This window comes from Rhincodon typus, chromosome 7, assembly GCF_021869965.1.
Source record: "Rhincodon typus isolate 14 chromosome 7, sRhiTyp1.1, whole genome shotgun sequence".
Lineage (NCBI taxonomy): Eukaryota > Metazoa > Chordata > Chondrichthyes > Orectolobiformes > Rhincodontidae > Rhincodon > Rhincodon typus.
This window is the reverse complement of record NC_063338.1, coordinates 21,267,999-21,281,973: the sequence shown is the minus strand read 5'-3', so window position 1 is coordinate 21,281,973 and position 13,975 is coordinate 21,267,999. Positions and strand designations below refer to the sequence as shown.

At 40.6% G+C, this 13,975-nt stretch overlaps 1 protein-coding gene across 5 annotated transcripts in view; it reads right to left on the bottom strand.

Moving 5' to 3' along the window:
• vps8 (VPS8 subunit of CORVET complex) overlaps positions 1-13,975 on the bottom strand; it is a 518,442-nt gene that overhangs the window by 73,146 nt on the left and 431,321 nt on the right. The gene's annotated exons all lie outside the window — the stretch shown is intronic.

Here is a 13,975-nt window from a genome sequence, read left to right as displayed (position 1 = left end):
TCCAACAGGTTTACTTGAAATCACAAGCTTTCGGATCGCTGCTGTTTCGTCAGGTGAAGTGATCACTTAACCTGACAAAGCACCAGCGATCCGAAAGCTTGTGATTTCAAACAAACCTGTTGGATTATAACCTGGTGTCGTATGACTTCTGACCTTGGCCACCCCAGTCCATCACCGGCACCTCCACATCATGGTATCCTTAAATATGTTCAATGACGGAGCATCCACTGGGGAAGAGAATACCAAAGATTCTGAAGATTTTCAGTGATGTGATTTCTCCTTGTCCAAGTTTAAATGATAGGCCCCTTATCTTGAGACATGCCACTGACCTGCATGAACAATCTCGCAGCTTCAACCCTGTCAGACCACTTCAGAGCCTTGTATGTTTCAATGCGATCACCTTCCATTCTTCTAAACTCTAGACAATACACACCCAAGTTATTCAGCCTGCCATAAAAGGACAACACCTAACCCCAAGGATAAATTTAGGAAACCATTGCTGCATTACATCCAATTCAAGTAAATCTTTCCTTAAATATGGAGACCAAAATTGTACATAATCATGACGTGCTCACTTCAAAGCCACACACAATTATGGCAAGACTTCTTCAATCCTATACTTCATTTCCCATGCACTAAAGGCCAACATGTCATTTTCCTTTCTAATTGCTAATGCTGCCTACACAATAATTTTCTTTGTTCTTTGTACAAACATATATAAGTCTCGTTGAGCATCACAGGGACAGGATCAGGTCATTTGTCTATCCAGTCTGCCCTACCATTCAATGTGATTGTGGCTAAACGAATACAATGCCTTTTACCCACTCAATTGCCATAGACCTGTACACCATTGATTACCAGAAATCTATCAATTTCAACCTCAAACATATTCAAAGATTAAACTTCTACAGTCTTTGTGGTAGAGAATTTCAAAGGGTCCCAACACTGAAAAAATTCTCCTCGACTCAGGTCAAACTGACATCCCCTCATATTTTCAAATTGTGTACCCTGGTTCTAGACGGGAGAAACATCTTACCTGCATTTATCCTGTCTATCCCTTTAAGTATTTTTGTAAGTTTCAATGATATCATGTCTCATTCTTCAAAACTCTAGAGAATACAGCCCAGTTTGCCCAATCTCTCTTCATAGGACAGTCCCATGTTCGTAGACACAAGTATGGTGAACATTTGTTGCACTCGGCACTATGGTTCCTGAGATAAGGTAAGCAAAACTGCACACAGTACTTCAGCTGCTTGTAACCAAGCTCCTATAAATTGAATTAAGAGTTCATTATCCTGCATACAAGTCGTCATGCAATATACATTAACATTCCATTAGCTTTCCAAATAGCTTGCTGTTCACCTTCATTAACCTATCAACAAGGATACCTGGGTCCATTTGTACATCTTACACTTTCCAATCTCTTACTACTTAAGAAATTCTCTGCAAATCTGTTTCTCCTACCAAAGTGATCAGTTCATATTTTTCCACATTATATACGATCTGCCATTGCATTGCCCACTCACTGTACAGTGTCTTATCTCTTTACACCCTCCCTGTGTCTCCCTATGGCTTAGCTTTCCAACTACATTTCTATCATCACCAAACTTAGATACATTCTTCTCTGTTTCCTCTTCTAAGTCATTAATATAAATTGTAAATAACTGACTTTTCCTCATCACAGTTTACCGATATGAAAATACCCTCTTTATGCCACTGTTTGGTTCCTGCCCATTAATCAATCCTCTATCTATGCTAATAGACAACAGCCATCTCCATGAATCCTTACTCTGATTATTAAGGATTCATTATTAACCTTACTAGATGCCTTTTGAGAGCTCAAAACTGGGAGGAAAGGATTTAAAGTGAACAAACTGGAAATTAGAGATAATCAGTTTTCTTTTACAATATACTAGTGTCCAACAGCTTCCAAGGGACCACCTACTGTGATATTTAATTTCTTTGAAAAGTTACCGAATAATAGCTATTGGGAAGGAGATTAGAGAGCTCAATTTAGACTTTGACGATAAAAGAAATGGCTTGGGACAAATCTTGACTCGTGGAGTACAAGACAAGGGCAGATGCCAGTTGACAGCGTCAAACTACTTTTCATTGCTAGAGATATGTAGGTGAGTAAATATTTCACATTAAATGTCTGCATCTTCCTCCACTCTTCCATCCCTTAAGATATTACTTAAATCCTATCTTCTTCTCCAAGCTTTTGGCCATCAGTTCTAATATTTCCTTATATGGCTTGTGTCAAATTTTATTTTATGTCGTACAGAAATATTGGACTCAGTAGCCTTTTCTGATCTAATGCTTCTTTATGCTCTTGAATTTACAAACAGTGGAAATTAAACACATGTCAAAAATCCAAAATTCTGTCAGAGTTATTTTGGCTCCACAAGACTGTCAGGGTTCTATGGTATATTAAAGCCATTTCTTTTAAAAGTCTTCACAGAAATATACATTTGATTGAGTTTGACTTCAGAATTACAGGCACAGTGCTTCCAAGCCACTCATCATGGTGTGCTGTCCCTCTTGAGCTGGATTTCATCATGATTTTCCAACTCAATCTATTCCATCTAGAAGAGTCTTTGGAATCGAACCATCAACTCTGTTTTTCCCTCCACAGATACTGCCATATCTGCTGAGTTTGTCCAGAATTTTCTGTTTTTATTATAATCTATTCCATCCTCCCATTTTTGGCCCATTCCTAACCCAAACTGCTGTCCAATCCAAACTGCTTTAACACTTGGAGATTTCCTGTACATCTCCTGTAACAGCATCTTCCCTGTTACCAGACTTACCATACTAAGTATGACCTAAGATTCTGTCCTTTGTCCCTCTTGTATTTTGGTTATTATAGCCCCTTAGTAACGTTATTTATAGACTCACAACTCAGCCATTATTAACACTTGCCTGCCAGTAGATAAAGTCCTGGATGAACAAGAATTTCCTTCAATTCAGCTTCAGCAAAACTGAGGCCATCATGTTTGGCTCATTTCCCATGCCAGATACCACAGTGTTCTACTGTCTCTTTCCAAAGCTGCTAACTCAGCTGAACCCAGCGGTGTGAGACATTGACATCTTGTTTACTCAGGTGATCTTGAAGCTACATGGTCCAGACTGCATATTTTCACTTCCTCAACTTCTGTCTCTACTTCCCTCCTATTGTCACTGAAATACTTATCAATGAGTTTGCAACTAAAGTCACATTGATGGTTTCTTGAGGCAAGCGCCTCACTAATTTCAAACTGTTCAAAATTCCGTCACCAAGCATTTGTCTGATATTACTTCTCACTTCCCTATCACCTTATATCTGCCAAACGTGAGTGGCTTCCTACTTAAACATATCAATATCACATTTTTGAATGATTGTGTCTCTTCACCCGTTAGCCTCAGCATATATGAAGCACTTGCACCATAATGTAAATTAAAGCTGTTGACAATTGGGGTTGGCATTGACTGAGGTTAATTTAAAGTCATGATGGAGATCTGTTGGGTTTAGAGAGAAAAGGTTGCATGGACACCAGTGTCGGTTGTTGCCTGTGCAGTCACGATATAATCCTTGACTGAGAATAGACGGTGTCCCTGCTTAGGTAGATTGCATCGATTGTGGTGTCCAAGTGACAACTGCATTATTTTCTGAAGAAGGGTCTAGGCCCAAAACGTCAGCTTTCCGGCTCCTCTGATGCTGCTTGGCCTGCTGTGTTCATCCAGCTCTACACTTTGTTATCTCAGATTCTCCAGCATCTGCAGTTCCTACTATCTCTGAACTGCATTATGTTCATGGACACTGATGTGACAACAGAGCCCATATGTTAAGTGACAATATGGTTTAATTTATAAGTGAGCACAAGAGTGGCAGAGAGCTCTAGCCCTCTCTCTAAGCCTTTCTTGATGCTTTCACAAACCTCATCCAGTAACTCAATCAATGCAATAATTTTAGAAAGTTCAGCAGCACAGCCTTGAGCAATACTTTGTCGAGGAGCTGGAATTGAAGGTCACATTATGAGCAGGGAGGAAAGCCACGATGATTTGAAAGAACTTGCAGAATGAATTTGATGTTCAGGACAGGCTCTAATGCTGATCTTGGCAGATGTTACACCATTCTCCCAGCCCTTGATTGGGGTGGAAACATACAATATCTTGTGGATGTCAGTCATTTGAAAAAAATCCATGACTAGATATGCATACTTTTGAGTTGATACATCATTAATCAAAGTCAGGATGAGCCAAGTGTGCCAAGATAACGGACATTGACTGATAAACTTAAAATCTCAAATTAAGCAATTCTGGCTGAATTATAATTAGAAAAGCTCAGTCAAAAATTAAAAATAAATTCATGAGCAGAAACTTTCAGAAAACTGAGAAAGACTGTTAATAACTAGAAATATGCTGATTACGTACTGACAGGCAGAGATGACCTGACAAATTACTGATCACATTTAATGCAGAAAACTACAATATTGAGAGTTTGGGGATTAAAATCTACCAGTCTCAACTGATAATAAAATTCCCTACAACACGACACAACAAAGGGATTTTGAAGCTGTGATTCAGGGAGAAGGCAAAGTAGAAACAGACAGTAAATGTGGCCTTGCCAACATGACAGATAGCCCAGAAACAATTTGGGTTACTCGTGGATTGATTACTAAAAGCATCAACTCAAGGTGGAGAAGTGAGAATTGGGTTTTAGGTTAAATAGTCAGACGAATAGGGACCGATTGCCATATTGCATAGAGCATTTGGCTAGTCCTTTCTGGAACTTTGTGTACAGTTCTGGTCAAAGTATTATGAGAAATGCCATTTGTGGTTTAGTGAATAAGCAATGAAGGGCAACTAAATTGATAACTAGCAGTAGGCACTGTGGTTGTGATGAGATGCTGCAGAAGCTGGGAATGTTTTTACCGTAGGAGGTGGATCAGAGGGAATTGTACTGAAGTATTAAAAATGCATAAAGCAGATAAATGTCAATATGCTTAGCACAGCTACAGATTCTAGTATGAAAAGTCTCCCTTCCTTCAACATTACCCTTGCCAGGTTAAACGGTGGAAAAGAAAAATAAACATTGCCTAATACCTGAACACGCAATATCAAAGGGTTAAGTCATCCATAAAGGATGAGACTGAAACAATTCAAATCTGCTTGGATCTTGGATGCCTCGTATAAAAATATAAGGTCAATTTTCTGCTTCTGATTGGGGGCACAGATTGTGAAATTGCTAAACTTCATTAAAATTAATGGATTGAGAATCATGAACTGATTGTAATATTGTGACATATACTATTGGCATGAATTCTGTGATATGTGAAGTGTCTTTGAATTAAGACCATGGAAGAAGACTTTAAACTAGTAAGTAGGGGGGAAGGGAGGAGTGAGCGTACAGGGAGTATAACAATTAATGGAAGGTAAAGCAGCAGGTTAGCAGATGATGAGGAAGCTTCAATTCCATTGAAAATTAGGAAAAAAGTTAAAGGGAAGGAGAACTCAAGAGCTGTTAGTAATGGAGGTGATAGGACTTAAAAAGAAGGTGCAAAAACTGGCATAAGGGCACTTTATTTGAATGCTCGGAGCATTCGAAACAAGGTGGATGAATTGACGGTGCAAATCATGGCAAATGGGTACGAATTAGTGGCCATTACAGAGACATGGTTACAGGATGGTCATGACTGGGAGTTAAATATCCAGGGGTATCAAACTGTTCGGAAGGACAGACAAGAAGGGAGGTGGTGTCGCTCTGATTTTTAAGGATGACATCAGGGCGGTAGTGAGAGATGATATAGGTTCTAGTGAACAAAAGGGTGGAACAAATTTGGGTGGAAATTAGGAATAGCAGGGAGAAGAAATCACTGATAGGTGTGGTCTATAGGCCACCAAATAATGATATCGTGGTGGATTTTAATCTACATATCGATTGGTCAAACCAGGTCAGTCATGGCAACCTTGAGGACGGGTTCATAGAATGCATCCGCGATAATTTTCCTTGAACAATATGTAATGGAACCTACAAGGGAGCAAGCTATCCTAGATCTAGTCCTGTGTAATGAGACAGGAATAATTAATGATCTCACAGTTAGGGATCCTCTCGGAAGGAGCGATCACAGTATGGTCGAATTTAAAATACAGATGGAGCGTGAGAAGGTTAAATCCAGTACCAATGTCCTGTGCTTAAACAAAGGAGATTATGATGGGATGAGGGAGGAGATAGCTAAGGTAGAATGGGAACAAAAACTTTATGGTGGGTCAATTGAGGAACAGTGGAGGACTTTCAAAACGATTTTTCACAGTACTCAGCAGAAGTATATTCCAGTGATAAGGAAGAACTGTAGGAAAAGAGAGAGCCAGCCATGGATGTCTAAGGAAATAAAGGAAAGTATCAAATTGAAAAAAACATACAAAAAAGCAAAGAGTAGTGGGAAACTAGCAGACTGGGAAATCTTTAAAGGCCGACAGAAAGCCACAAAAAAAGTTATAAAGAAAAGTAAGATAGATTACGAGAGTAAACTAGCTCAGAATATAAAAACAGGCAGCAAAAGTTTCTATAAATATGTAAATCGTAAAAGAGCGGTGAGGGTAAACATTGGTCCTTTAGAGGATGAGAAGGCCAATTTAATAACTGGGAATGAGGAAATAGCCGAGACATTAAACAGTTATTTCGTGTCGGTCTTCACAGTGAAAGACGTAAATAACATGCCGAAAACTAATGGCAAGAAGGTTATAGCAGGCGAGGATCTAGAAACTATCATTATCACTAAGGAGGCAGTGCTGGGTAAGCTAATGGGGCTAAAGGTAGACAAGTCTCCTGGCCCTGATGAAATGCATCCCAGGGTTCTAAAAGAGGTGATGGGAGAAAATAGCAAATGCACTAGTAATTATTTACCAAAATTCACTGGACTCTGGGGTGGTTCCCGCAGATTGGAAAATAGCCAATGTGACGCCACTGTTTAAAAAAGGAAGTGGACAAAAAGCAGGTAACTATAGGCCAGTTAGCTTAACTTCGGTAGTGGGGAAAATGCTTGAATCTATCATTAAGGAAGAAATAGCAAGACATCTGGATATAAATTGTCCCATTGGGAACACCCAGCAGGGGTTCATGAAGGGTAGGTCATGTTTAACTAATCTGGTGGAATTCTTTGAGGACATTACTTGCATGGTGGACAATGGGGAACCTGTGGATGTGGTGTATCTAGATTTCCAGAAGGCATCTGACAAGGTGCCACACCAAAGGCTGCTACATAAAATCAAGTTGCACCGTATTACAGGTAATGTATTGGCATGGATAGAGGATTGGTCGACTAGTAGAAAACAAAGAGTAGGGGTAAATGGGTGTTTTTCTGTTTGGCGGTCAGCGGCTAGTGGTGTGCCTCAGGGATCAGTGTTGGGATGGCAATTGTTTACAATTTACATAGATGATTTGGAGTTGGGGATTAAGTGTGGGGTGTCAAAATTTGCAGATGACACTATGATAAGTGGTGGAGCAAAGTCTGCAGAGGGATATAGATAGTCTAAGTGAGTGGGCAAAGGTCTGGCAGATGGAGTACAATGTTGATAAGTGTGAGGTCATCCATTTTGGTAGGAATAACAGCAAAATGGACTATGTTTTAAATGGTAAAAAAATTGCAGCACGCTGCTGTGCAGAGGGAATTGGGTGTCCTTATGCATGAATCGTGAAAAGTACGATTGCAGGTGCAGCAGGTAATTAAAAACGCAAATGGAATTTTGTCTGTCATTGCTCGAGGGATGGAGTTTAAAAACAGGGAGGCTATGCTGCAACTGTATAGGGCCCTGGTGAGGCCACACCTGGAGTACTGTGTGCAGTTTTGGTCTCCTTACTTGAGAAGAGATATACTAGCACTGGAGGGGGTGCAGAGGAGATTCACTCGGTTGATTCCAGAGTTGAGAGGGTTGGATTATGAGGACAGACTGAGTAGACTGGGATTATACTCATTGGAATTCAGAAGAATGAGGGGAGATCTCATAGAAACATATAAGATTATGAAGGGAATAGATAAAGTGGAGGCAGGGAGGTTGTTTCTGCTAGCAGGTGAAACTAGGACTAGAGGGCATAGCCTCAAAATAAAGGGAAGCAAATGTAGGACTGAGGTCAGGAAGAACTTCTTCACCCAAAGGGTTGTGAATCTGTGGAATTCCCTGCCCAGTGAAGCAGTTGAAGCTACCTCGCTGAATGTTTTTAAGGCAAGGCCAGATAAATTTTTGAACAATAAAGGAATTAAGGGTTATGATGAGCGGGCGGGTAAGTGGAGCTGAGTCTCAAAGATCAGCCATGATCTTATTAAATGGCGGGGCAGGCTCGAGGGGCCAGATGGCCTACTCCTGCTCCTAGTTCTTATGTTCTTATGAAGGAGCAGAACTAGGCCACTCGGCCCATCAAGTGCATTCCATCATTCAATGAGATCGTGGTTGATCTGATAACCGTCAACTCCACTTTCCTGCCATATTGCTGTAATTCTTGAATTCCTTACCGATTAAAAACCTGTCTGGAACAGCCCTGAACATACTTAATCCAGCCTCGGCGGCCTTTTACACAGTAAAGAATTCCATAGATTCACTACTCTCAGATAGGAAATTCCTCCTCATCGCTGTCCTAAATGGGCACCACCTTACTCTGAGATTATGCCATTTGGCTGTAGACACTCCCAAAAAGGGAAACATCTTCACATCTACCCTGTCAAGACCCCTAAGAATCTTAGCTGTTTCAATATAGTTTGCCCTCATTTTTTCTAAACTCCAAGGAGTACAGGTCTGACCTCCCAATCTCTCCTCATAGGAAATTCCCTCCACCCTGCAATCAACCTCGTGAAATTTCTCTGGACAGCCTCTAATGTAAGTATGTCTTTCCTTGGAAAAGGGCACCGAACTTTTCAGTGCCTTGTAGAGTTTTTAGCAAGACCGCCCTATGTTAATATTTTGTTCCTTTGAAGTCAAGGCCAACATCCCATTTACCTTCCCTAATTCTCACTGAACTTCGATGCCACTTTTTCTAATTCACGCATGATGTCTCCAAATCACTCTTTATTGCAGCAGTTTGCAGTCTTTCCCAATTTATACCATCAGTTCTTTTATCCTTCCTGAAAAATGCATAACCTTACATCTTCTCATATAATATTCTATCTACCAAGTTTTTGTCCACTCGCATAACCTAGGAATATTTGTGTCATTATCACTAATTGCTTTTCTACAAACTTATGTGTCATCCATAAAAATGGCGAAAGCACATTCACTTCCGTCATTCATGATCAATAAATATATTGTAAATAACTGTAGCCTAGCACTGATCCCTGCGGTACTCCACCAGTTACAAGTTGCATCCTGAAATTGTCCCCTTTATCCCAATTCTCTGTCTTCTGTTCATTACCAAAACCTCTATACATGCTAATACATTGCATTAAAACCATGAGCTCTTATCTAATGAAGTTGCCTAAAAGCAGTACCTTATTGATTACCTTCGGGAAATCCAAATATCTTGCATCAACTGGCTCTCCATTATTTATCCTGCTTGTTACCTCCTTAAAGAGTTCTAATAAACTTGTCAAACATGATTTTCCTTTCATAAGGCATGCTGACTCTTCTCAATCATGTGATGCATTTCTAAATGCTCTATTTATTATATCTTTCAAATATTTTCTCTATGACAGATGTTAAGATTTCTGCTAACCGTCACACTTAAATCATGTAACTTGCTGTACTTTTCCTGGCCAACTTATTTTACTAGCTTTCAGAGGGAGCAAATGTGGGTTTACCAGCTCTTTGAGGTCAGTGTAACACTGCCTGCTGTCATGCACTGAACCTTCTTGTTAGTCAAGAACATTGCATCTTCTATAGATACTCTACAGTGGTAAGTCCTGTTGTTTAAGAAAATAACACCATAAGAAACAGAAACAGCTGTAGGCCGTTTGATCCCTCGAGCTTGCTCCACCATTCAATAGGCTGATCCAACATTCCCCATACCCACTTTCCTGAATTGTCCCCATAACCCTTGATTCCTCGACTGATCAAGAACTTATTTATCTCAGTCTTAAATATACACAAGGACTCTGGTCCAGCAGCTCTCTGTGGAAAAGAGTTCCAAAGACTCACAACCCGCTGAGAGAAGGAATTCTTCCTCATCTCAGTCTTAAACTGGCACCCCTTTATTCTGAGGAGATGCCCTCTGATACTGGATACGCCATAAGGGAAAACAACCTCTCATCATCTACCCTGTCAGCCCTTTAAGAATCCTATATGTTTCAATGAGATCACTTCTCATTCTTCTAAACTGCCTTAACTAGAGTCCCAACGTGTTTGGGCTTTGCTCATAAGACAATCCCTCCATACCAGAGATCATCCAAGTGAACCTTCCCTGAACCACTAGTTAGATGTAAGACAAAACAAAGACAAAGGAGAATAAGGGGTTGTGAACTCTGTCAAAGAAATTTTATGAAGATACATTTTTGTGAAGATTCATGTGCAAAGGTTTATGGGCAGTGGTTAATTTAGAAAGAGAAGAAACACTGGGGATTTTTTTTTAATGGAAGAGTTACAAAAAGGACACAGAGGCTCTTTAAAAAGGCACTTTGTGGGATTGACATGGCACCAGCTAATTGTTTGGAGTAGTTTACTGGAAATCACATGCCTGGGTTTATGGCTTTGTTTTGGATATTTGTTTGTATTTCAATTAGGATACAACCTGTTAGGAGAGAAAAACTACTGACCTCATCCTCTCTCTTTGAGAAAACCACTTTGGAGATTCCAGGGTGAGACCTAAACAAAATTGATGCACCTGTTCTACCCAAAAGCTCTGAATTCCTGACATCACCTGAACAAACTTCATTTAAAATATCCCTTTGACAAATGCCTGTGTATGGTGGAACTGATCGACATATACCAAAACTGAAAGCCACCTTGACCCTCAGATATTCAAACAGTCTATCTCCAAATGCAGCAACGCCTGGATAATATCCAGGCTTAGGCTAGCACTTATCATTCATTCCACATGGGTGTTGGACAACAAAGGTCTTCAACAAGAGTGAACCTTTATGGAATCCCCACTGCGTGGAAACTGGCCATTCGGCCAACAACTCCACACCAACTCACCAAAGAGCATACTACCCAGACTCAACCCCTTACCTTATTCCTGTAATCCTGCTTTTTCCATGGGTAGTGCACTTAACCTGCACATCCCTGAACACTATGGGCAATCCACCTGACTTGCACATCTTTGGACCGTAGGAGGAAACTGGAGCAGCTGGAGGAAATGCACGCAGACACAGGGAGAATATGCAAACTCCACACAGACAGTCACCTGAGGCTGGAATCGAACCTGGGTCCCTGACGCTGTGAAGCAGCAGTGCTAACCACTGAGCCATTGTGCCACTCCAATCTTACCATATTTCATATTCAATGGCATCATCATTACCAAATTCCTGATGATCAATATCCTGGCAGGGTTACCGTTGACCAGAAACTGAACTAGACTGGCCTTATAAATACTGTGAAAGGTCTTGTGGTGTACTGGAGTGTCCCTATCTCTGGGCTAGAGAGGTCCAGATTTAAGTACCCCCATGCCCCAAGTGTGTGGTATAACCGACCTGAACAAGTTTATTAAAGGAAATTATAAATACTGTGGCTACAAGAGCAAGTCAAAGGATAACTTTCCTGCAGATAGCAACTCACCTCCTAACTCTCCAATGCCTACCCACCATCTACAAGGCACAAGTCTGAAGTGTGATGGGATACTCCCCAGTTGCCTGGATGAGTGCAGCTCCAAAAACATTTGAGAGGTTTGACATCATCCAGAACAAGGCACCAGATCCACAAACATACACCTTCTTCACCATCAATGTACAGTTGCAGCAGCTTGAACCATCTACAAAATGTACAGCAAAAAATTCACCAAGAATTAGAAAGCACCTTCCAAACACATTAATCCCTACCACCTAGAAGGACAAGGCCTGCAAGTATATGAGAACAGCAGCATTTTAAATGCCCTGTTGATTTATTTTGACTGTTTGTTATTGGTTAAACTAGAAGTTTAAAATCTTGAAGAATCTGGCTGGCGAGCATCAGTAAGGATGAGAATGTCAAATCTGTGGAACAAACATACACTCAGCTGAAATGCCAAGCCTGCAGGAACATCTTCGATTAATGGCTGCATCTCTAGTGATGATAGTTTAGCTTCCAAACACTGTCAGCTTCAGAATTGCCTCCAAACTAATTCTTCAGAAGTTGCTCGCAGGATTTACCATTTTAAATACACTTCTTTAATAAGGAAGTACTGGAGAAACCCCACAAAATAAATGAATACAGGATACACTGACAGAAAAGCTAGGATTGAAGGATTCTGCATACTGTTCGTTCCACGAGTGCAGCCTGATTGAATGTACGTTACAAACAGCTTTTGCTTTCATTTCATTTTCCAGCATTTGCTGTATCTTTGCTTTTTTTTTAAACCAGAGAAAACCCCTTGATCCAAGATCTAGCTTTGTAGAATGCCATAAAAGGCAACAGGCAGCATACTGGCAGACCTAGAGATAACAAGGTGTAGAGCTAGATGAACACAGCAGGCCAAGCAGCATCAGAGGAGCAGGAAAGCTGACGTTTTGGGCCTAGACCCTCGCAGACCTATTTAGCTTGATTGTTATCAGTTTTGTATTAAAGCTAATTATATGGTTTTCTTACTGAAGCATCAAGGTCACAGTCCAGAAATGGAAGAAACTCTTGAAACCTAAAATGAATTGAGAATGGATAATCTCAACTTTATCTGAATCATTGAAGTTATTATGATATTTTGACTTCACAATGAAGCTAGTCTCTTATGTTGTATGCTGAAAGAGCGAATACACGATGTTCCGAGAGAACATGAACAGCAGGTTGAGTCAAACGATTTGGGTAGACATCAAACACATTGGTAACAAAAACAAAGTTGCTGGAAAAGCTCAGCAGGTCTGGCAGCATCTGTGAAGGAAAAAAACAGAGTTAACGTTTCGGGTCCAGTGACCCTTCCTCAGAACTGTTCTGAGGAAGGGTCACTGAGGAAGGGTCACTGGACCCAAAACGTTAACTCTGTTTTTACTTTCACTGATGCTGCCAGACCCACTGAGCTTCTCGAGCAACTTTGTTTTCATTCCTGATTTACAGCATCTGCAGTTCTTTCGGTTTTTAAACACATCGGTAAACTTTGTTAAGAACAACAGGGGTGAAGTTGAAACATCAGAGGGACCATACAAGTCTCCAGATAATGCATCTACCTGGCCTTTTAAACACTACCTACCTTGTACATGGCAGTCCTCAGTTTGTGTGTTGGACTGATCAGCCAACTCAGAATAGAAGCGGGAGCAAGTTATCCTTGATCCCAAGGGTCTGCCAAAAAAAGGGTGGTAACAATAACGGGAAGTAATGACCAAGTGGTAATATCGCTGGGATGTTAATCCAGAGACCAAGTAATGTTCTGAGGATCCAGGTTCAAATCCTGCCATGGTAGATGGCAGAAATTGAATCTAATAAAAGTCTGGAATTAAGAGTCTTTTGATGGTCATGAACTGATTGTTGGAAAAACCCACCTGGCTCACTTTTGTCCTTCTTTTACATAAGGAAACTGCTATCCTTCCCTCGTCTGGCCTACACGACTCCAGACCCACAGTAAGATCGGTGACTCTTAACTGCCCTCTGGACAATTAGGGATGGGCAATAAATACTGACACCCACATCAAAAAAAGACAAACTTTTGCTTTTGCCTCAATTTCGAGTTTTGTCTTGCTTTGTATTTCCAATGAGAAGCCTTTGTTTCTTGACTGAATCCTTTCCAATAACTTGAAGTGCAGTGGGCTAGGTCGGTGTGTATTGTTTGAGACTTTTATGTTAGAGGATTATTCCTGGCCAAACATCACAGGAGTGGCTAACTTTCAGGTTTATCCAAGAACAGGAAAAGCTCTCAGTTGTACCATAACAGCCTGGACCTATCAAATCAGGC